The sequence below is a fragment of the Ceratosolen solmsi genome, unplaced genomic scaffold (genome assembly GCF_000503995.2).
Source record: "Ceratosolen solmsi marchali unplaced genomic scaffold, CerSol_1.0 scaffold27, whole genome shotgun sequence".
NCBI lineage: Eukaryota > Metazoa > Arthropoda > Insecta > Hymenoptera > Agaonidae > Ceratosolen > Ceratosolen solmsi.
The window spans coordinates 277770-303780 of NW_011948426.1; the positions used below are offsets into that span (position 1 = coordinate 277770).

The 26011-nt window shown below is 34.8% G+C and overlaps 1 protein-coding gene across 1 annotated transcript in view; it reads right to left on the reverse strand.

The window, feature by feature from the left end:
* LOC105363063 (RNA/RNP complex-1-interacting phosphatase) overlaps window positions 1-26011 on the reverse strand; it is an 80382-nt gene that overhangs the window by 46829 nt on the left and 7542 nt on the right. The window lies entirely within an intron of this gene.

Genomic DNA, 26011 nt, shown 5'->3' on the forward strand with positions numbered 1-26011 from the left:
AACCTACATTTGCCACGATAAAAGTAAGCTTAACTCTTGCAGATCTCTTGGGGAACTGTTACAGCAGTGCGCTACCGCATATAAATATCGGGTAATCTTAACACCGGTTCGGACCATACACAATTGAACGACACGAGTGTATAAGAGTTTTAAGGATAGCATCGTCGAGTGTTGGAGAACGCATTTTCGGGGCAGTTTATGCATCGCGCTTGAGTATGTAATTCTTAATGGGATGAGAGGGACAAAAAGGTTTGTAGTAGGTAGAGTAGTAGGTAAAGTACGAAGAGAGTAAGAACCGTATAGACTACTGTATGGCTACTGTGGACTGATATATGAGAGACGTTATATGTATCTATTTACTTCCGCTTTTGGCAAGTGAATCGAGGCTCCCGGCGTTTCTCCCTTCCTGTCCTGTAGACGAAATGGGTCAGGCTCGGTTGCGCGGGAATGGCAGCAATTTTAAACAACAACGTCGCAAATTGAACTACCCTCTCTTTCCCAATCGATCGATCGATCCATCAAAAGCGAGAGCGAGAGAGCGAGAGAGAGAGAGAGAGAGAGAGAGAGAGAATTTTTAATATGAAGTTTATCCAAAACTCAAGAACTTACGATTGAACTTTGTATTTAATTGAGTTCAATTGGAAGTGTTAAGTAGTACGCAAACTCTATATTGCCAAGATATTTATGATATTATTATTTATAACATTCTTTTATGCTTACGTTCTAATTTTGCCTATATTAATCATATGGCACTATTTTCTTTAGTAGTTTTTAATTTTTATTATGCTTTCATTACTTATTGATGTGTTTATTTAAAATATATCCATAAATTTGTTTCTTCGTAGGATGTGCATAATCGTTTATTTGTTGGAATGTAATGATGAAAGACAGATGAAACGAAATAGATAAGGGGTAAGGTAATTTATAGGAACAAATTTTCTGTGCAACTTTATGAATATTGAAGCAAAAGGTATATGAAAAATCGATTTGTCATAAGCTCATTCATCCATGAAAATGCCAGGTCAAATTCCCAAGATGAATCCTGTCTCGTAATAATGATCTATAAGCTTTAAAAACAGGTAGGTATAGTTCATTTCAATATCTAATTTTTGTTCATAAACATTTAATCTTCCAAGATACGCTAGTATATTTTAAGACTAACAGACAATATTTTTACATAGTAAACATAAATTTGAAATATTATTTATTTTATAATAAGTTTTTATTTGTATAATTTTTGAAATTAAAATTTAAATTAAATAAGTTTAATAATTTATCGTAAGAAAAATAAAATGTCTTTTTACATAGCAGAAATACATGAGTATATACATGAATATAATCAAATATCTCGTATCTATCCGAAACCATCTTAATTCAAGATTCACTGAATAATTGAACAATTATATATTTATCAGTATATGTTAACAATTCAGTGGATGATTTACAAAAAAAAAAAAAACAAAAACAAAAACAAAAAAAAAACAAAAAAAGGAATTCGCAAATTAAGTAGATTATATAATAGTCTTTATATTATAAAAATCTATTCTCTAAAATGACGGGATTGAAAGGAAAAAAACAGAAATCCATTAATCTCGATTTCAGTGGGTCAGTTCGTGGGTCGGGAATACGAAAACGAATTCTACGAAAGGTCGAGAAAAATGATTCACGAGCTGACTCTATCTTCGATAAACAGAAACACTTGTTTCTGTCTTGCTTAATTATTTATCTAAAATTCCGCCTTCTTTTATTTGAGTACAAATATTCGCTTAACTCATTCTTCTGTTAAATATCACCAATTTGAAACGAAGAAAATTGTATCTTGTTTTCTAAATTTATAACTTTAAATTAATTACTGTTTATTAATTTGATATACAATTGAAGGGCCGTAGAATAATATTTATTTGCCTCTATGAATACTAAATAGAGAATTTTTTCTATTTGGAGAGACCAATATAAGAATTTCCATGATCTGTATGTATATTATTAGTAGTTTAATTATTATCGTCAAAACTAACATTCAACAATTATCAATTATAAATAATCCATGGTAATATGAATTTTGAGATAAATAATAATATATAATATAATAAAGTGTCTTATGACAATAATTTATAGTAATTACATAAGAAATTAACTCTTTGATTTATTGTTCTATTCTTACAGACAAATTTTCGATATTATTTTTTTTTTTTTGAATTCTATAAAATCTGTAAATTAAGAGTAAAAAAAATATTTGGGAATGTCGCAATTTATTAATTGTTCTATTAACAATATCTAAAGTCAACACTAATCTATTCGAATGATCGAATAAATGCAAATGCATACAAAATAATATTAATATTGAGGCTATATATTATTTAAAAATAGCCTGTGTTTTGGTAAAGTAGAGAAAAAAAAACAGAAGGAGTTCGACTAGAATGGCTTCTTTTTCAATCTATTCTAGTGAATTCTACGGAAGAAAACCCGGGTGGCATGTATTTTCATAGTAAAATCGACGCCTGAAATTTCTAATGAGTGCGTACGCTTACATAGGAAATGTAAGCGAAGGTGCGCATCATCAGGAGCGTGCGAACCAAAGGGAGTCGAGGGAGTGATTGACGTCACGCGCTACGGAACCTCATATTGCCCGCCTCTCGTCTTATTCCCAATAATCTAACAATACGACGCCGATTACGATTCCTTTGTACTTGACGAATTGGCCATTAAAGTCTCGAAGGTATCGTCGGCGAGAGCCTTTGGTGGGCTTTTACGGCTGGCCTCGAGAGTGAGCGAGTGAGTAAGGGAGCGAATGAGCGAGACACACAGGGAGAGAGAGAGAGAGAGAGAGAGAGAGAGAGAGAGAGGAGACTTACGCGTATGTATGTGTGCAATCCTGCCGTCGAAAATGCGAAAAAACAGGCTGAAATGTGCGTGTATGTACGTGTGTACAATAACAATGGAGATACTCGAGAAGCGAGGGATTTTGCACTTTTATTTTGTACTAGAGTGGCTAGAGTTAAGAATTGCCTGCGAGCTGCGCGCGCGAGATGACCCCGGTAGAACGGAATTAAAAGGCATGAAGTGACTGGAATGCGGAGGGCAAAAATTAAGAGAGACGAAAACTAGTTATATGAAGCTTTTCAGGCTTGATCCGTTGCTGATAAGTGCGAAATAAAAGTTTCCTCCTTATTTAATACACATTTTCTTTAGAGTGCAAATTTTTTTTTTTTTTTTTTTACATAGATTGTCGTTTGAAATTTCAGTGAACTTTAAACTTTGCATTTGCAAGCGCAGAGTCACTTAATAATAAGTTACGTTTAGGGTGCAAACAAGACAATTAATTGCTTTAAAATCAATTTTAATTATTTTTCGTTGGATATTTTTATTACCAGTCACAGTCACTATAGAATTTTTAGTAATGCAAAAGTCGATATCTGTAGTAGTTATATGTATATGTATAAATATACTTATCAATGAACTTCCTTTAGATGAAGTCGCTCGTGGATTAATAGTGTCAAAACTCCAAATTGAAATATTTTAATAATATAAACAATTTGACAATAAATTTACATCTTCCTCAACATTAGTGTAAGATTATGAGGATGATATATATATATATATATATATATATATATATAATGGCATTATATGTTTGTTATTAATATACAAATTAATTTTCAGCAAAGCGTCCAAATCTATATGGGTACAAGAAAATGAGAAAATACTAATAGACATCCAGTAGGAGAAAAACAAACGTAGAACCCGCAAAAACCGAAAGCACGGTCGTACAGACATAAAATGTAGCAACGAAAGAAAAAAGCCAGTGAAAGCAGTCTGGGCAAAAATGGGCAGAGCAGTAGCCACAGGGATGAGCGAAAAAGATTGCGAGGGCGGGTGAGCGGCAGGGGAGGGGGGGACGAGAGAGGAGGCGGGGGAAGATTGTTCTCCTTTCACTCCCAGAGTCTTCCTATACTCACGAGTCTCGGAAATCACTCCTTCCCTCGACCTTATTTATGTACTGTCGGTGCAATGTTTCGTCCGTCCCGAGGATCCGAGCCGATCCCGGGCTACCGATAAGCCAGCAATTAAAAAATTTCTAGGATCCGCGTGCACTTACATGACCGTGCAATCGCAGCAGTGCGTCGCATCTCGTTTTCTTCGGTTTTCGTAGAAGATGCTGTGCGGATGATTGTCTTGTGAAAAGACAGAGAAATAAAAGGCACTAGAGGAACAGAAAGCTGGGACGAGGGCCCGAGTTTCTCTCATCGTCTTGCTTTTGGGGTTAAATTTTTTCGCCTTTATGGAAACACCTTATATATTTTCAAAGATATTTCATTGAAATTTCTTTCCTTTTTTTAATTTTAAGGAGGCTTGGGTCAATCCTATATTGCCGTTAAATTGTAGAGAGAATAAATAGTTTCATGTGTGTAGTTACATAAATGAATTGTAGCAAGTACATATAGTTAAAGCATAAGTACATTTATTATCGTGATTAACAAGCGATTAATATTCGAAAATTATTTCATAAATAAGATCTTAATGAATTTGGATCAACCTAATAATTATATAATATAATCACTCGATATATTGGAATTTATAATTACATTGGAATTCTAATTCATTAATCGATCGATTAATTATCGCAAAATTCTTATTATATCGTAGGTATATAATATATTTACATAACCTTTGAATTAAATCGATATCTTGATTTTCATCTGTGCATTTCATAGATAATAATATAAATATTAAATATACGAGTTATGCAGTATTATTCGTCTTAAAATTTCATGAGAACGGCATTGTTATTGTAATTGTGGAACTTTACGATGACGTTTAACATCTTATACTATGCGTGTTCAACATTATTGCCCTAGAATTTCAAATTCGTTGCAACAATAACAGCATCGGTACAAAAAATATCTATGAGAATAAAATTATAATATACGTTGATATTAATCCAATACGTATATGTCCTTGTGAGTTTAAAATTTTTACTTTGTACGAGATACCTATTGCTAATATTATGAAATGCATGTAAAGTTGTATGAACAGAAGTATTTTACTCAATATTACATCAGTGTGGTAGGTAATACTGATTATCTTACTGATAATAATGCAATTGTACGAGCAATTCGAAATATTCTTCTTTAAAACAGCATTTAATAAAACGTAGAATTCAAAGAACATTTATGGCTTTAAAAATATTAAAGAACTGCTGATAATCTCGTTGCCTTTCTCTAATTTCCTTAACAATCAAATGCACATTATCAATCGATGTAACGTAACAGTAAATTATTAATATACTTGGAAACAAACACTATGGTGTTTTAATTCGAATAATCATTCGAAATTTTATGTATTAATATTTTATATAATTTTCAAAACTATGAATTTGCACTAATTTAATCCAAACAAATTTACACAAGTGTTATCCTTAATGATATGCGGTGCAGAATTATCAGTACGAATGTAGTGACGCGGCTGAGAATAACCGCTTCGACTATGTATAATTGCCGTATCATTAAAAAAAATTGTACATCATTTCCTTTAAAAAGTATCAAAACCGTGTACGAGGAGCGTCGAAGTTACGCTCAACACCTCATGATTAATCGGTCTCGTACAATGATTAATGTTCGAGCGAGTGCTCGAGCATCCTCGCCTTCAAGAATCAGTAAAAAGCCTATACAATTACGAAATAGGCAGATACAAGGATGCAAAGATGAAGCCGCCTTATTATGATTATTTTTTCAATTTACAGGAGGGCCCCGCGTTTCTAGTGAAAAGGAGGCTACGAAAATCTGACGAGCCGATGCTGCTGCTGCTGCTGCTGCTGCTGCTGCCGCCGCCGCCGCCGCCGCCGCCGCCGTTGCCCATTAGGCACATTTTAACGCAACCTACACGCGCGTGTCTGTCGTCGCATTAGAAGGAGAAATGTAGGACGAATTGGGGTGTTCGGTGGAAGAAGGGAGGGGGGGGGGGGACATAATTCTCCGGACTCCGAGGAAAGAAAAAGGAAAAGAGAAAAACGGGAGGCGCGACCGCCCGTAATATACTCGAGTGCATATCGACTGAACGAGTTCGTCTCTTTTCATATCGGTGTCGCAACAATGTGTTATATTGTCGATCGTGTGTGAACAACGTGCACCGTGCCCTACGAGGTAAGCAGATTGGAGGAGGTGAACCAAGTGGTGGAGGAGGAGAAGGACGCGAGTGAGAGAGAAGAAGCGGAAAAGAGGAGGCATAATAATGAGAAGACTCGCCTCGACAATAGGATTTGTGTGCTTGCGCATGCGTGCATGCATGCGAAAAAGTATTAAAGGAAATATTTTGTTTTATTTTGAATATAGAAGTTATTGGATTAGACTTTATTTTGATGGTACATTTAAAGATGTGTCGTTATTATTTTTATACTTAAATTTTCCGATATGTGATTATTGAAACAACCAAATTATAAAATTCATTGTACTTTTTTATGAAAATTAGGTGCCGGAATATACGAAGAAAGAAAAAGCCTTTAATTGTAAAGACGCTAACCGTTAAGACCTTAATCACATTCTATATCGGATGTAAGACTATGAAACGAAGTGATAGATAATTGGATGTAAAACTGTGGTTATAAAGAGAAAAATAATAATCTACTTATTCATCTGTACAAGAAATACATAAGAGCATTTTTTTGGACAGAATTTTATAGTACTATGAGAACCTCTGTACATAAATAGGAAGTTTTATTTCAAGTTTCATAAAATCATTTCATAATGATGAAATATACAAGTTGAGATTTTATAAGTACTTGTTAAGCGAGTTTAAAAACTTTGAGTAGAAATTTTAAAATTTCAAAATGTATTCATTTTTATGTGGCTAACAATTATTACCAAAAAAGAAAACGAAAACAGGAAAAAAAAACAAAAAAAAGACCAAAACAAAATGAAAGAAAACGTTGTTGTGCAAATTTTAAAAAGGACTCATAGTACTTTTACAACGATACTTTCGAATATAAAAGTGAAGGAAAATCGCTACGTCAGTTAATTAAGAATTATCAATACACCGGCAGCTGATATGACGCCTTCTTTTGCACCTTTAAGCATACAAGTATGAAGAAACAAATATTTGCAAGCACTTCGGCTTTCGCTGTTTATGGCCAACAAAACACCCAACACGAATAATCGAAATTTTCAAGAATACCAAAGTTGAATAAGATCAAAGTCAGGAAGCGCAATAGCAGGCGACCGTTTTCGGCGGCGAGTAACTCTTAAAGAAGGCAAAAAGTAAAAGAGACGGAAAAGGTGATGGAACGGGAGGAACAACGGGTGGGGGACGGGACGAAGAACTCGGTTAGACAAGTGCAAGAAAGGAATACGTAAAAAAAAAGAATACGTACCAAGGAGGGCGGCAGAAGGGGAGACACTTAAGCGCACTCCATTTACGGTTGAGCGTACGTGTCGTGCGAGGCAACCTCAGGGTGCATTCTTACGTCACGATAAACTTTGTGCGCTTTCTTTTACTTCTTCCGCGAGGACTGCGAGCTTAAGATCTTACTCTCGTGGAAAGTTCATTCGGCTTGGCGTAATGAGGTATTAACGAGGGAACGCATATCGTTGAATTGGTTCATCGATATTTCTAACTTTATCTGGAACTGCTTGATGAGCAGCAGTTTTTTTGGCTTCGTTGATGGTGCACCATAGCGTCAATAACGCCGAGCACATTTTTAATGGTCGTTAATTGTATTTTAAAATATTCGTATCTCTATTCAGGACTATTTAGGAAAACGTATTATTAGGTAAATATACTACTGAATTTTGAAGTTGGTCAAACACAAATTGACAAAGTAGCAATGTTGCGATGATTAGTAACTTTGATTAAAGATGATTAAAAGATGAAAATTTTTTTCATCTGACGATTCGATTTATGTTTTTGAATACATCTTTTTATGTGTGCAAATTACTAACTGTGATTTTAAAATAAAGACTTACTATAAAATTCTTGACATTTTGCATAATTAAATAAATAAATGCCTTTATAAAACGAAACCGTGAAAGAATCTCTTAAGAAACGATAAGTCACAAGTAAATTTATTCCATTTAGGAGGTAATTTGTGGGAGGGGGGGGCGAATTAATACACTAATATACATTAACGATGTGTACCAAAGTGCTTTAATGAAAGGTAAAACTAACAGATTGTGGCATTAGTTTTGCGATTTACATGTAGCACGATTCACCAAAGCGTATAAGTTTTAATATTTTTTATTTGTTAAGCGTGGTTCGACAATAGCACTAAATTTATAAACTTGAAATTGCGCTTATGAATTTTTGATTAGTTTTAAACAAAATATGTCATATGAGAGTATGTTTAAATCGAAATTTAAATTCAATTTATGACTGAATTGTATTTGCATTTAAATACTATTTTAATTATTATTTTAAATATAACAATAATCATAATAAATGAAAAATTATTAACATAAAAAAGTCACATAATTTGTTTTGGCACTTCTTAAATGATGAATTAATTATAAAAAATTTATCGGCATTTTAAATATTATAACTAACATGCAACAAAAACATTTGTTATAAGATCTATAATGAAAAACTTCATAACAGCGATATCAATAAAAATGCTAAATACGTTCACAATTCACAGTCCCTAAAGAAGATGTTTGAATCCAAGAAAATCGTCAGACAATACCAATCACATCCTTTTAATCGAATTTGACTTCATTCTACGTCTCTTCTGTATATTACGTATACATTATTGCCCCAAGAATATCTATTCAGCTTTTTTCGTATATACATTTTTGAAATAAGAGCGATTGAGCAGATCTCGGCTTTTTCTCAATCAATCATACGTTTCTGTAAATTAAACGTGCTCTCTTTAATTTATATATATCTTCACTCAGCGAATAATTTTAGCTTGGTACAATCGTTATCATCTCTGTTTTCGTTCTATTGCGCAAGAATATTATAGATGTACAGTCAGTTTTGAGGGGACTAATTTGTCTTATGTAAATAACTTTGACGCAATGAAGTTCATCGTAGGCACATCCCATAGTTCATATGGCGTTATGTCGCCTGTAAGAAAGTGCAATAAACTTCTGCGGCATATTACCCGTGACTTTGATATAATTATGAAGCATTGCATCACGTTTTTCGTGTTTAATCCGATATTGAGGTTATTTTTATCACATAGAGCAGCGTCTGTTTTTACCTAAACATTTGCTTTTCTTAGCGCGTTTTTCCGTTGGCAACCCAAGACTTTATAATTATAGTAATTTTTATATTACAATGTGCAATGCAAGAAATTTTTTCTCACACTGCATTTTTAAATGATGCATGTGCTGATTTTAAAACTGACCAGTCTTTAAGATTTATATAATTATTATTATCTATTTTCCAAGCTAAGGAGTGAGTGTTCAATATAATAAAGAATATCAATTAAAAGACTCGCGATAACTTATTTAAATTATATTGACCGACAAATTAATAGTATTTGTATTATATCAAGAATTTTTTTCCAGAACATTTTTCCGATTGAAAAAAAATGCAAAAATTAAATAAAGGTTATTATGAAGCTTAATCTTCGTATTCACAAATATCGTATGTACATTGTATATTTATACAAGTTATGGCTTTAATAAAGAGAAATGGACGCGAGAATAAGAAGAAAAACGTTGGTAGATATTCAAATATATTTCTCCGGATTGATATTACTTTAACTATTATTATTATAGAAAACTGACCATCTATATTAATGCTACAAAATAGAAAAAAAAATACGATTCGTATTTCTTTATACATCTGTGCCTTAAATTCAATAAGCTCTCGCGTCAGAAGTCACATCAATTTTTATGTAGAGCGGGGTCCATAATATGTACCTACAAATAATATAAATCTTCAATAATATGTAAAAAAATTTGTTCAAAAAAGAGAATAGTAGCGGCACCCCTCTGATATCCATTTCTGCATAATATATTAAAAATTTTTAAGAAAGGACGGTATGCTTGTCCCTCATAATCCATCTTATACCAGGTTTACATCACACGCATTGTGACTCATATTTGTCTCCGGTTTCTTCCTTTGCACATAATTACAATTTGACATTCAGTGACAGATGACTTATAATAAACGTTACCGTGTTACCTAAATGATTACCTACAGTTACAACATTTTTACGTAAACGTGCAAAGGCATTGTGGTAACATTGTAAAGTAAAAGACAAACGTTTAAAGAGATGAAAGAAATAGTAAGGTTAAGAAAATTCGACTAAAATGTACCACCGTAAAAGTGTATTATTGTCATTGGATGGTTTTATATCTCAATAATTTTCATATTACGGGAGAATCGTTATTTCTATACGTAATATGACACTAATACAACGTATATTAGAAAATAATATTTTCTGAGCTTTTAAAATTCTATCCTTCCGTTCATTATATTCATAGATGATATTCATATATTATTAATTAAAATGAAAATTTTATCACAAAGATATTTATTAATGCAAATTGCAGACTTCGCATTAACATTTAAAAATAAAAAAAAAATTTTGTATCATGAAATTATTCAGCAAGAAAATTATTCGGCAAATCAAAATTATTAATGTGCATTTCAAAATGAGTATGAGCATTTTGAAGTGTCTCGTTCGTTTGCATGTTTAACTTTCCTCTGAAAGGTAACCCGTTATACTTTTCAAGTTAAAGCGTAAAAGATTGTTTTTTTTGTTTTTGTTTTTTTTTAATTTTATTTAGTTCATGTATTTGCACGGAATGACATTTTTTTATACTTAAATAAGACAATTACTAAATTAAATCATATTCTGTGATAATTGTGAAATTATGTCATATTTCATTTGTTCAGCATTCGTTAATTTATTGAAGAATTACAAGGAAGATTTACAAAATGCTTTATTTAACTTAATGAAGATATTGTCGTATCAAATTTAGAATGCATTGTTAAACGCTACCGATTGGACAAACGTTAAAACGCTTTCAATAAATGTTATTTCATTAGCAAACATTGTTTTAAATTATGCACATACGCACGTGAATTTTTATTTTTTTTTACACGTTCGTGTAGCTATAAAAATTTTCAATGTACAATTGCATTTGATATGCTTATTAATTTCGAAAAGCATAAAAAACTTAACATGCCATAAATAATAAATACAATTGCATTAAAAAACACGTTTGAAGAAAAATATGAATTTTTCATTACGATCCATCTATCCATCCATCATGTAATATCTAAAAAGGCATTACAGCAACCATTGCACTAGATCGACTTATATTGCTCGCATAGACCATTCATACATAGTAGTAACAGAAGTCTTGTATTTTGAACGCAAAGTCGCGCCATATCCATAATTCTCCGATATTCATCTAAATTTCACGATTCTGGACTCCCCCCCCCCCAACCGCGACTATTGTCTGATACCCGACCATCAGCCAGATTATATACATCTCCTTACCAAACGATCGCCAAATTTTTTCGAAATATTATCTTTCAAAGGCAGAGAGCGAGAGCAGAGACAAAAGAGTACGTATACACGCGTACACTAACATAAAGGAAAATGATATTCAACGGGAAAACGAAGAAATGCCGCGTGAGCATACCGAAGGGTATTGGCGATTGGATGGAGGGAGGGGATGACGGGGGTTGAAGTTATGTGTCGTGGAGGGGGCAGGTGGTACATGAAATGGCGGGCGCCGTCGCGCATCTTCCACTCGCACACAATTCGAAGCAGATTTGTGAAAGGAAGGCATAAAGCCAAAAAGTGTTCGCATTCATATTGCATTCAACATGTATGCGTGCTACGTGCGTGCGCGCGCGCGTGAATAGACGAGGACCAGATGCTTTATTCTGTTGCTCATCCTATTCTTGTAGACCTCATCACGGTCACGATCGAATTCGCTACGCGAGCGCATCCAATGCAGGTCTCGATTATTATTCCGCTCATTACCGATACAACCGTTCATAAATATTTTTCAACTCTGCATTATCTCGAGCACATTTATAAAAGCGAAAAAATGTGTAGGAAGCTACCGGCTAAATATTCCACAACATCTGTTTTCTAAAAGCAATATAGTTTGTATTTAACTGTTGTAAAAGACAAATGAAAAATCACGTTAATATTGTTTTTATTAACAATGGAGTTTTTCACTTGTGTTTAAAGAATTGAAAAAATTCGTACATTAATATTTATTAATTTCATCGTATAAACTTTGACAAAGAGTAGTTTCTCAAATTATAAAGACTTAACAACGATAAATAAAGTTTTGATTTTAGTTTCGTATTTATTGATTAACAGATACAACAATGTATTGAAGCAGCACTAGTATATTGCGAATCGGACCTTGCATTTCATCTTACAGGAATGCTTTATCGCTATCGTATACAGCTATTAATCCAACGATTTAACAGAATAAAAATTCCACGTTCTCTTTTGATTTTGGGCAAACACCCTTTATCTCGTTCATCTCTCCATAAAGGTACGAGCGCTTGCATATGGCAGACCCTGTAAGAGAACAACAATGCATGACGGATAGTGCTTAAGATATCTTTTTTCTTTTTCGGATACACGCACTCACACACACACATACACGCACAGAGGGCACGCGCACTCTCTCTCTCTCTCTCTCTCTCTCTCGCTATCTGTCTGTCTGTTTTTAGGGTTGCGTAGAGGTAGCTTTCCATTAAAAAAAAAACAGGCAGTTATTTATAAAGAAGTGCGTGGAAGCAGCTCGAGCTGGACACCGAGCTGTCAATGTGTCCAATCGACTGACTATTCAATTGGTTAGCGATCTTTGCAATAAATAAGGCGCTTGTTTCTATCTCCGTCCGCAAGTGTCGACTGTCGTATAATAAAACACATATATCCACGCATACCTTACGCTGACAAAGAAGAAGCGGTATATTGTTGGCTTGTCGATGAATTTGTATAAGCGGCCAAAGAGAGAAAAGGAAGAAAGAGATACACCGTCTGGCATTAAGATGACCTTCCGATATCAGAAATACAAAGTTGAATGTTGCGGATTATTACATGCTGGTAGATTTTCATAACGAGGAATTATATTTATTGTTATTTTTACTGTAATGTAAAAGTATTGTATATATTATGGAGACGAATTGCTGGAGCGGGAAACTTATATACTCTGGATATTATCAGCTACATGCAGAGACTTTATTTACATATGGAAATATTCCTATGCCTTATAATAATTTAATAATTTAGTAGGTTTAACCACAAGGCATACATACGTAAGGCTTTATCGATGCCTAGGACTCAATTTAACGATATCGGCAATATTTTCACATGCTCTTAACACTCAAGCCTAACTTACATTACATATATTCGCAATGACAATTGAACGCATATAATAATATGCGATGAGATAAGATAATCCATTCTCTGATTATTCTTTAAAAATCGTATAATCAAAACTGCAAATTATCAAGTACTTTACTTGATAAACATGTAAATGTAAACGGCAATTTGTTAAATTTACGCGAATATACAAGTTTGGCCTGCTATTCTAACCAATCAATCGTAATAAGATTTTTATACTATTTAATTGGCTCAAGAGCTAAGAAAAAATTATAGTACGTCGGTAAATTTATTTTTTAAGGTAAAATTATAACAAATGCTTAATTAACAAAATTGTTTGGTTTTTTTTCAGTCTCTATTTGTCTATTGCAGACTGTATTTTTAGCTACAATCGCTGAACCATAGTCTTGCACATAATTCGTAATCAGCGCTAGTTAAATCTCGTATAAAGATCTTTTTACAAAGAAAACATTCACTTTTATGTCGCTATAATTCACATCACTTATACAAATTTTACGACATTAGTATTATCCACTACTAATGTTATCTACTCTTATCCATTATCAACGCCAATTATAATAACAACGAGAATTAATGATAAAATTAATAACATACGGTGTCAATAATTAATTAACGAGCGACTAAAGCTATTTATCACTGACAATACCAACTTCTTACTAGGTCGCGTTTGCTAATTAGCAAAAAATGAATTCAACACCCGATGGGGCAGCGCTATCGTAACGTCGTAACGCCACATACAAGCCCTAACATATCTCACTCGGCTTTAAAAAAAACTGCCGCACCAAACATGCCAGCCGGCCGAAGCGGCGCTTGGACCAAGTGTCGAGGCACAGTTTCGACATACGGGACAAAAATGCGAGGGTGTCCGACCTCGCGAATTCTCGCGCGTACGTTCGTAACGAGAGAGCCATAAGGCTTTAAGAAGTGAGCGAGATAAAAGGAGAGAAATAAGGAGGAGGTGGTGTAAAAGAGAGAGAGAGAGAGAGAGAGAGAGAGTTAGTGGAAAGAGAAGCAGGATGGGACCGCGAGATAAGATGCGCTACCGTCCGTGTACCAACTACGCGTCCGATGGCCCACGTTTCCCAGTGGCCGACCAGAGGCGCGTGCTTCCCGGAAAGATGAATACTCTCGGAGAATCTCAACTCGTGAAGCACACCCGTGAGAGAGATGTATGTGGCTCGTGCGCGGCCGTATCTGATGAGACAGGACGAATTGAAGACGACGAGGCCAGCGGTCCTGCACACCAAACAATAGTGTCTCGAGCCTCCTGTTCTCCATCCTCCCCAGTAGTCCTTCGCTAGACTTGCTTACGTTCTTCCTGTTTGCGGCCTCGTGTTCCCTGTCCACGAATTTAACAGGACGGAAGTGGGGAGCGCTGTGAAGTGCTCACCGATGGTCGTAGCGTGCCTAGTTCGGCATATTAATATCGATCCCGTGGTTATTTCTCTTTTAATTACTAGGCGTGGATGATTGCGTCGGGGTTGCCCCCCCCCACCCTCCAACGAAAGCAAGATTAGTTGAGTGTTTGGTTATGATTTGATTACGACTAGATGAGCCCTTTATTTCTCGAGCTTTTTTCGCCTATCGACTATTGAGAAATTGTGTTTAGGCACGAAATGCCTATTTATGTAGCACATCGGTGCCAGAATATTTCATTTACATTATATCATTTGGTGTTTCGGAGTACAATCAGTCGCGTGCATTACGATTATATGTTTTATAACGGAAAACTTTAAAAAATATATATTGAGAGCTAAGAACTAAGAGCTTGCTAATGGCCAATTTAAATGCTTCTATTAGGCCTTCGGTTAGATAATGCCATTATTGAGGAATACAATTTGATTGTATGTGTAATTACCTTTCCGACAATTTCTAAATTTCGTGCACGTTTCTCGCTCCCATGAAGAATACTAAAAATATCAAAAATATCAAAAACTTGGTATCCTTCGGTGATCAAGCATTCAATTTAGCCCAGCAAAGTTCGCAGCTATTAAGTGCTTTATGACGGGACGCAGCACGTGAGAGTGCAACCGTTCCTCTCTGTCCCTATACTTTTCTTCTTCTTCTTCTTCCTCTTCTTCTTCATCTCCATCTTCTACTCCTTCTTCTTTTCCTTCTCCTTCTCCTTATCTTACTCCTTCTCAATCTCTCCTTCGCTCGCCTTTATACATCTCGAAATCGCGGAAACATTTTGGTACCCTTTCTTGGACCTTTCGTTGCATCCTGAAAACGCCATACATCAGAGAAAGAGAGTGAGTGCGTGGTTTCACTTTCGGTCCGGTACACATGCGACGACGACAGCGAGCCAGCACGTAAAGAGAATGCGTAAGGGGCGAAGTTTCTTGTTTTTCTCCTTTTTTTTTTTATTTTTAATTTTTTTATTGTTTATAAGCGCCGAGCGAGTCTTTTTCGTTAGCGCTCGAATTTACATTGTGCGCACCGCGTGACGTCCAGCGTCATGCGTCGAGGATGAGAAACAGTCGCTACACACTTGTGGGAGACCAAGTAAAAGGGGACATGTATGCGTATATATATATATATATATATATATATATATATATATATACACACACATACTTATATACATATTTATAGATAGATGGGCAGATAGATGCATAGATGGATAGATGGAAGGAGAGAAGGAAATTTTCTGTCTATAGAACACTTTTCTACAATAAGAGTAACCGTGTTTGTCCCCAATTGAATTTACTTGAATTTTTCATATTGCGCTATAGTTTAATCATCAATGTCATTATCTATATTCCAATTGAAATTAAAAAAGCTGAAATACTTTATTTAATAAGCATTATTGAAGCATTATTGAAATGCCGTAATTATTTTTGGCCTTAAGTTATACTTTACGCTAATATTATTTATAGAATATAATGAATGCTCTGTATCCAAGGTATATAAGTATAACAAATAGCGAGGCGCCAGTGCAGTAACAAGGTAAAAGTAAAGGTAAAATAATATAATAGACAAATACAATCGGATTAAAAAAGGGGAAGAAAGCGAGAGAGAGAGAGAGAGAGAAATGACGAGGACAACGAAACAGAGTTCAAAGAAAGAAGGAGGAAACGAAGGCGTTCCTACGATACCAAATGCGATATTGTGTATGTATCCGTGGCAGATAAGATCTTTGAAACGAGGATCAGCAATATTTTACAAAGTCATCGAAGTTCTGCACCAACTTCGGCATAAATTACGTTCTCCCCGACTGCTTATATACATACAACCAATAGTTCGTCTTTTCTTCTCCCTTTTCCATCGCGAGTTTTCACTCGAAATTCGTAGAAACAAAGTACCATCGATGAAATGCACTTCAATAATTATAACATTGATGGTTTCTAAAAATTATCGATACACAATGATAGTCATAAGTAAAATTTGGAAAAAGTTAATTTATATTACTTTAATTGCATATATTTTTTCTGTATCTGGCATGAAATAATATTAAAAATTCATGTAGAAAACATATGATGTGGCTATGAAACTGATACAAATTTCATGAAAAATAATCTGCGAGTTGCTTAAGACAAAGTACAGTGTAAGATTCGAAAAATCACGTAGCTTAAAGTGTAAAGCTAACGGATTTTATACAAACATTTTGCCAGTGTTATTAATAGCGTGGGATGTGTGGTAGATGCTTTAAAAAGACTAAAACAATGAAATGAAGAAATAAGAATTCTTCGGCAGAGTCTGAAAATCTTCGAGACCTCTCGCTTGAAGATGAAAGTTCCCAGAAAAAATACTCAGTGTACATTTTGAAGGACGATCGAATGTAATCTTACAATAAGCCTTTATGCTTACCACTTAGTTCGTACAAATAACTGAAAGCATTACCGATTGTTATACAATTTAGAGATGTCTTAATAATACAGAGCCTGTCTAATAAATATTTTATTTTCGGTGTAAGCGAATGTCGCAATTATTTTCGATTACACGCTCGCTTGGAAAAAAAAGAAGAAAAAAAACTCCATAATATAAGACGTTTCATTGAAAGTTTCTGAAAACCTGACTAATTAAGATATTCGTTATATAATCGTTGTAAAATATACTTTTGTATGATTGAGTATTATCAAAGAGAATTTATATAAAAATTACACTTATAAAATGGTAACAAAAAAATGTCGTATCACCTAAATATTTTCGTACGCGAATTAACATAATACATTTTGTCTTAACGAAGTTTTGACCTGTCGAATATATTTTCTTTTTTCATATTCTCGACACCTCCGTCAATGAAAAAGTTTGTTTGTGTTAGATTTTATCGTTAAATTTGAACGACATGATACCTCAATTTAAGATTTCCTGCATGCTAGCATGGACTATGAAAAACCACGAAAGAAGTGAATATTTTCTGAGTAACCGTGACAAAAAATTTACATTTTTTAGCTGTTTCTTGAGCTGCACTGCGAATAATGTTTAAGGTTAAGAATGTGAAGGTAAGAGAAAAATGCAAATAATTTAGCAATGACTACTACCTTTTTTGGCGATATTTTGTTTAATTATGTTATTCTGTTTTTCTTTAACTATATGGGCAAAAGCACAAATAAGATAATATGTTCGTAAAACTTATCACTTTCAAAATTAAAAAGTAATTTCTTATTAATGGCTCAGACTATATATTTCACTGCTTTATCCGACGTATGAAGTCATATAAAATTTTCTTGTTTTAAAATCGAGGAACGTATTTTTTTCCTCTTAATTTAGTATTAATTATATTAAATCGTTATACGAAACAACGCGCAATACTCGTGCTTCTTTTTGTACATTTAATATAATTAATCGAGCTTCGTAGTTTGAATTTCAGGTTATTCACACCACTAATCTTCACAACTTCATCTTACCAATACTTGAAAAAAAAAAATAAAAAAATATAATAATAATAATAATAATAATAATAATAATAATAATAATTCTAACCTATCGTTTAATTAACTTTGGAATGATAAGCAAAGTGGGCAACCCATTAAACAGCACACTTTGGTTTATTAGAACGTAGATTTTTGTACTTAGCAGAAGAATTTCACATTCGATTCTGCATAATCTATGCTTAATAAATAGATTTACATAAATAGATTGTTTGGCTTTTAGTGGATTTAGTATATTCTTCTATAATAATACGCAGGCTTGTAAGTGCAATGTATTTCTATTATTATTATCTATCTTTATCTATTATTAGATTATCATCATATATTATGATCTATTATTATTATATATCTATCTAATGTAATAACTAAAAATTGTAATAACATTATAGAAATAACATTAAAATGTAACATTTAGCATAATTAAATTTCAAATTAATTAAATTTTCTATTACATACGTAACTTGTTGCTTGTTATTACTTAATGTATAATAATCACCTTATAATAAACCATCTTTGACGTATCTTAAAAAGATATAGATGATTGCAGAAACTTAGTTTACTTTTCACATATCTTCTAAATCTTTTCGTACTTTTTCCAATTTGAAATAGAATATGAAACTTCTTTCATGTTCAATTTATTTTCGAGGAACTAATTTTTGATCTACGATAATAAAAAGAAATACATCACTAACAAAATCTGCAAGGTGGGTGATATCTGAATTTAGCCGACGTTTAAATCTCTTACTTGAAACAAAGGATCAGAGGGGTGAACAAGAAAGGGAGTGAGAAGAGAGAGAGAGAGAGAGAGAGAGACGGAGGGAGAGAGAGTGAATAAACAGATCTCTATCGGGTGGGCACACTTTTTAGTTACACGTGTTCCATTGTCTTCGTCGCCGGCGTATTAGGGAAATTCGCCTCATAATTTAATGCCGGGGGAGAGCTCACGAATACCGGATGGCATTATTCGCTTTCCTGCAAACTGTTAATAGATTCTTCGCATTTTGACAAATCATACAGCCAGATCTTATCTCTCATCAATTTTTTTTATTTTCCAGTTAAAGTGAATATTACGATTTCCAAAATTCCGTTCTTGGTTTAATCTATTTGAGTGCTTGGTAATATTTGGATTACCAAAGTACGGGATTACTTTCTTAATTTTGTTATTATTAATAGCATAAACTGCATTAAGCGGTGGATTATTATTGAGCTGTGAAATGGTTATAATCCACTCGATGTTCAATAATTAGTAATCGATTATTAAATTATTATTTTATTACATTTTAAATAGAAAGACTAATCTTTTATAAAGTTTGTCAAAAGTAAGTTATTGGCAATAATTATCCAAACTCAAAATGCTCAGGAAAGTTCATAATGAACTGAAATGGCGAATAATTTTGAATACGAAAATCGAACATTTTGTGATAATTATCCAATAAATATTGTCATACTCAATAAGCACTTTATGCAGCCGTTATTAAAAAACAAAATATGAAATTTATCATGTTTCAAAGACGAAAAACGTCGATGAATTATATGAATAATAATTCTTCGGTCCATATTAAGATTTTCCAAAATTACTATAAGACTTCGTAAATTTAATAATCGAAGATCTTACCTGAAACATGAACAAACAATAGGAAGGAGAAAAATATCGCCTTCACACTGTTTGCGGGTTGTTGCGAATAAAGCATCGACTGTTTAACAGGTAAAGTGACGTGTGACAAAAAGCCACCACACGAGTCAAAACGTTCGACCAGCATTGAATCGGTGGTCCTTTGACTTATTAGCTCATTACAGGGATGAAGGTAAAAATTATTACCGCTCAAGTGTCAACGAATACGAACTGCAAACTGCCCATAAACAAGGCAGAAAGAATAGCATGAAAACAAAGAAATCGAACGCGGGGAAATAATGTAGAGCCGTGAATGCACAAAACGGCCTCACGATGCATGATGGTGGGCGTTGGGCGATTGAGAGGGGGAGGAGGGCAGATAGAGATTTTCCGAAGCACGATCTGAAGGGAAATTTGAAACTGCAGCTATAAATCGAAGTGAACACCAATGGATGACCAGGGCGCGACTCGCTGTATCCTCGTTGTCTTCCCGCGAGATTAGCAGATTAGGAATGGCTTAGGACATCGTTAGCACAGCCGCCACAAGGCTCAAATTGTTATCTAATAAATGTAATCCAACTCTTGCGGGAGATTCGAGAACGTGAGATTTCTTCAGATTTCTTCAGATTTCTCCAGATTTTTTGAGATTCTGCTTGAATTGTATTTACGGAGATATGCTTTATCTTGATGATACGAGGCAGGATTGATTGTTTTGAAAAGCTCTATTCGTTTTTCGTTTTTCGTATGAATTTTACTAAGATCTACAAGCGTGCAATTACGCAACAACTAGAGTAATTAATGGAAATCCTTGAAAATAATTTGTACGCGCCTGTGCTTGGGCTGAGAATTGAAAATTTGAATAGTTTCGAGGAACAGGGATAAATGACAAATGATAAAAATAACAAATGATTTATTTCCCAATGCATAGTAAAGTTTCTATCATTCGAATCTCTATGTACGATTCTTCAAATTTCCAAGGCAATCGTAAAATTATTATTTAGCGAAAGTGTAAAAACAATAGAGATACACGACCGCTGCACACCGAATTCACTATTTAATTTTTCCAAATCAAATATATGTTTATCATTATTTATCATAGTTACAAAAGGCATTTTATTAATTCTATTGGCAATATATTTTATTTCTTAGTTTTTAAAAAAATACCCATTTTACCAAATTTCCCGAACTTTTCAATACAGTATATTCTTTTAATTTCAACATTAATTTTTCCATAATAAACTGCGTTTAAAATAAACTTTATATGCTATTTCCAAGCAATATCAAAAGGTGACACAAACCTATTTCTACGCTGTTTAACATTTATATATTCTAATTCGAAATCATACGTATTCACGCACCCGTGCATAGAGAACCGAAGATACACAACACACAAGTGCACAACAGAAGATTAAAGCATATTATGTTATTGTGGAGTTGACTCGTTCAGAGTCTGACATAAAGACAAGAGGAGTCGAAAATGTTGGAAAGCATTTTTTTTATAAATTTGATTGTAACAAAGATATATGATCAAACACCGCGAGAGCAATAAAACAAAAAATTAATGGAAATACATCTCAGCATTGTGTCTGCATTCTCACTACCAACAATTAAAGTCAGTCTCGCCATCCCCTCTCCCCGCCCCACCACAGGCCGACTGGGCCCGTCGCCAGTCCCCCTGAAAATCAATCTAAATGCAACGCTGTCATCCGGACGGGGGTATTAAGCCTGTAAAACGATAATTACAAGCAGCCAGGGTAGTTCCCACTCATAAAAGTCGCGCGTGTTGTATCTGCGGGACCGCGGCGCAATGACCTGGCACTAAAGCCTCCCGACGGCGGGGCCGGACATTTTATTTCGGGCCCGTCGCGCCACGTCGAGGGGATTGCGAGTCGAGCTCCTTTTTCCACAGCCACCCTCGGGGATCGAAAGCTGCGCGATGCACGGGTCCCCGGTTATTCCCAGGCCGTGCGCATGCACGGGACCCCCCGCGGCTACGGACCTGCCACCAATCGGGCCCCGGCGAAGGCCGCGGCCGATATTTTTCCCGGTAGGATGGGGAGATGTCTCTGGTTCAGCTTCGAGCAACGAGTCGACGTTGGGATCAATCTCGTTCACGTTTTTTTTTATTATTGCATTTCGTTCGATTCTCATGTTTTACTAGTACCCATTGATCGTTTAATCGTTTTGTATTTCTCGTTCTATACTTGCATTTGTGTGCCATTGTGCGCGCGTACTATCGAGAACTTTCCTCGTGAATTTTCATCCTTCCTTTAAATCAAAATTTGTACATCAATCCTGTAAAAATTTGGCCTTTATAATGGCCTTACGATAAACGATGGATATTTTGTAGTCGTTGACATTGATTTTTTCGTATACTCAACAAAGTAAGTCTTAGCTTAAAAATTATTTCACGATAATATCCTTTACATGGCAAATTAATAATCGTTAATCAGATAAAAAAACTAACAAAGCCGAGCTTTTTATAAAAAATTTCTATCCTTTGAATGTAGAGTCTTAAATACTCGACACGATACATTTTGTAATTTATGCTCACAAAACAGTAAATAAGAATAGTGTTACGACTAAAAATTATCAATTGCTATTTTAGAAATATTTTTCATCTAAGTACCAACATCTTTGAAATCATTTACTCAATGGAATGCAATGCAACTCCCGGAAAGATGACTTTTTATTGTAATAAAATGAACGTGAACGGATTATCGACTTACCACACGTCTTAGTAATCATTCGGAATATTCGGATTTAGTCGATATTTCTCCACGGCCACTGGGATGAGGATTATTTTGCATGTTAGCAATAGTCGACAGACGAGTCCGAAGAACTCGAGCAATGAGACCAGACCATTGAAATTCATCTGCCGAGAGCAGGCAGTTTAGACTCGTTTAAGAAGGTGCACGGTTAATGAAGGGGACTTTATAATTTCCCAGCGTCGAGCATTAACGCGCAATAATGCGCACAATCGCGCAATTCGTGGGACACGACACCACACCACCGCCACGCGGCAACGAGGCTACCAATGGGGGTGGGTGAGAATGAATTTCGGGATGCGCGAGGGGTAGGGATAACCGGTTTCTTTTTCGCGTCCCCGCCAATGGAGAGATACCCATACGCGCGCATCTCCAAAGTGAAAATTCAGCGAGATGAGACCCCGGTGCTCGCGTGCGCGCGAAAGCCGACGTCGTTTAAGCGTTTAATCGACGACAGGTATGCATCGTCCCCCGAGGCAGCACAGAAATACGCGCGGCACACTCGCTTTGGGACTTGCTTTTTGTTTATGACGACCCTCGTAAAATAACTTTTCTCTCGCGCGGACGACGCATATGAGCTCAAAAAGAAGTCTCCACCTCCACCTCCACCTCCACCTCCATCTTCACCTCTACCACCACCACCACCACGTCTACCTCTACCTCCATCGCCATCCCCACCTCTACCCCACCTCCGCCTCCACCGCCACCACCACCACCACCTCCACCTCCACCTCCACCTCCTAATCCCTTTTTACCTTTTCTTTTTCTTGTCTTGTCCCGACTTCGCTTACTCTACGACGGCCAGGAACGACACAAGATAAGAGAGATCGCATTACGCACGGGTTAAGAGAGAGGTTTATTAGTATGTTGTCGTAATTGTATTAATTAAAGTCCTCGCGTTCATAATTATGAAGTACCATTTTAATTTCAGAAATTTAAGAATCATAGAGGGTGTCTGGTAGATAAGTGGAGGGGAACAGTCGCAATAACATCCAAAAAAGTTAACGATGTGATTACATTTATATTTCGATAACTTCTCTCACTGCTTGGCATACATTAATTTACGTTATTTAATTGGTAATCAGAAAATCGCAGTGTTTATGTTTATTTTAATTATAATTACTAAGCAATCGAATAATTTGGATTACTACAATATTTCAATGCCCTTTTCACTTTTATTCTTCATTATTTAGTAAAAACTATCTCTCGTGTGATTCGAAAATGCCAGATCATACATTCCAGAATCTCTCCAGTCGTATACTTTTAAAATTGTACATTATGTACAGTATTCATAAAAACATAATAAATTCACGTAATGACAATTTAATATTGGAATTATCAAGCATGCTCAAGGATAATTGAATTATAAAACATTTAATCTTTCAAAGTAAAAAAAAAACTTCAATTTAATTTATTAATAATACTGGCTAGGTATTACAGTGAATTGATAATTTATTATAAACTAATGATAATATTACTGCCCGTAAGAAATACTTATCTTGTTCAATAATAAATAAACATTCAGTAAATAAATAAGTTATCCTTGAAATTATATTTAATCAATTTTCGGATAATTGGAAATATTTTATTATAAGCTGAAAATTGAACGAGACACTATCTTGACACACACCGACTAATCATTGACTAAATAAATAATTTTCCATTAATATTGTAATTGGTTAATTTTAAAAAATAGTCCTTTATTTCAACGCTTTGTTATACTAAAAAAATATCGCCAAATGATTAAGTAACAGAAGTTTAGAAACATTTATTAAATCATATAACAATTACATTTTACTAAGTTACAAAATTTATGACGTTTACATAAAGAATTACATAACGTCTGATATTTTAATAATGTATACAGTTTGCAATATTTGATATCTAATAATGATCTTGGCCTTGAGAAAAACCATATCAATGCATTTACTTGCAAATAAAAAAAAAACTTTATGAAAATAATGACAATAGTATGAAAATGTAGATGAAATATTTTTATTTTCATGCAATTAAAATGCGACACCAACTGCTCGACACGTATCGAGCGATTATTTATAATTTAATAAAAATTTGAATTGCTATCGATTGAAATTCGTACTGATAGATAAATGTAGAAAGGTATGAGATTTAATTCTTCTTGACAAAAATACAAAAAATTCGTGTTTTAGGGTAAAAAGATGTTTATAAACAATTAGGTGCTCGTAAGGAAAAGCGTAGCACTATCGTACGAGCATCTCACTTTAGGCTCAAAGGCGTTCACAGTGCAATTGCCGATTTTTTATCATCGAGTAAATGGAGTTGCCGAGGCCTTTCTCGCGAGTTTACCCTTCTCTCCCTCAATCCTTTTTATCCCTCGTGGCGCACCGATCCGATTGGAACATTAATTATTCGCGCCACTAAAAGGCGTGACGGAACGCAATTTTCGGGGCTGCGCGCGAGCTTTCGCAAAGCCGACAACATGCCGCTGCAGTCGTTCTTCATGCGAAATCTCAAAGAATATATTACACATAAGAGAAAGAGTCTGGAAGAGAGAGAGAGAGAGAGAGAGAGAGAGAGTGAGAATGGCGAGAGAGAGAGAGAGAGAGAGAGAGAGAACGGAAGACAGGTAGAGAAGAGTGCGTGCCGGTAAGAAAAAAGAATGGTTTGATGGTGGAGTGGGAGGGTGGGAGAGAGAGAGAGAGAGAGAGAGAGAGAGAGCAAAAGTAAAGACGATGATACCCGCCCGTTGCGTTAGGTCTTTGCGTGTACAATTAGTGACGTAGACACATACATAGGGCCGCGGTGAATTTTAATGAGACATCGAGGCGCGCACGCGCGCATACGAGAGCAAGGTGGATATAAAAATGGTTTATGCCCCGCGAAACTCGGCACCGCGGTGCCATCAATTAGAACGGCTCCTTTGCCTCCTCCTTCACCTTCCTTTCAATCGTTTTTTTTTTCTTTGAGAGACCAGAGTTCGTGGGCTGAGAACGATCTTTTACTTTACGACGACCAAGAAATTTCATCTGGGTAATAATGATAGGGGTATTTTCTGCGATCGCCTGCTGTACCTCGAGGTGAGAGGAGAATCCTTAAACCATTGTGAGTTTCTTATTCGTCTTGATTCAATATAATCTTCGTCTTTAAGTATTACGTCCAACGTCAACTCTTAATTCAACTTTTATAGACACTTGTATAAAAAATACTATATATAGTGACCATAGAGTGACGCATTCTAATCTTCTAAGCAAACAAACAAAATAAATGATTTTAAACTTTATTAATTGGGATTTGATTGTTTTTTTCTTCTTTTTTTTTAATTTAACATGAAAGATATATTTCTCCCTTGCGTACGAAAGATCTTTGCAATAAATACGATAATGTCTGTACAAAGTAATGATACGATGGTACAGTTGGCAATGATAGAAACAAACTTTTGTATCAGATTACGAGC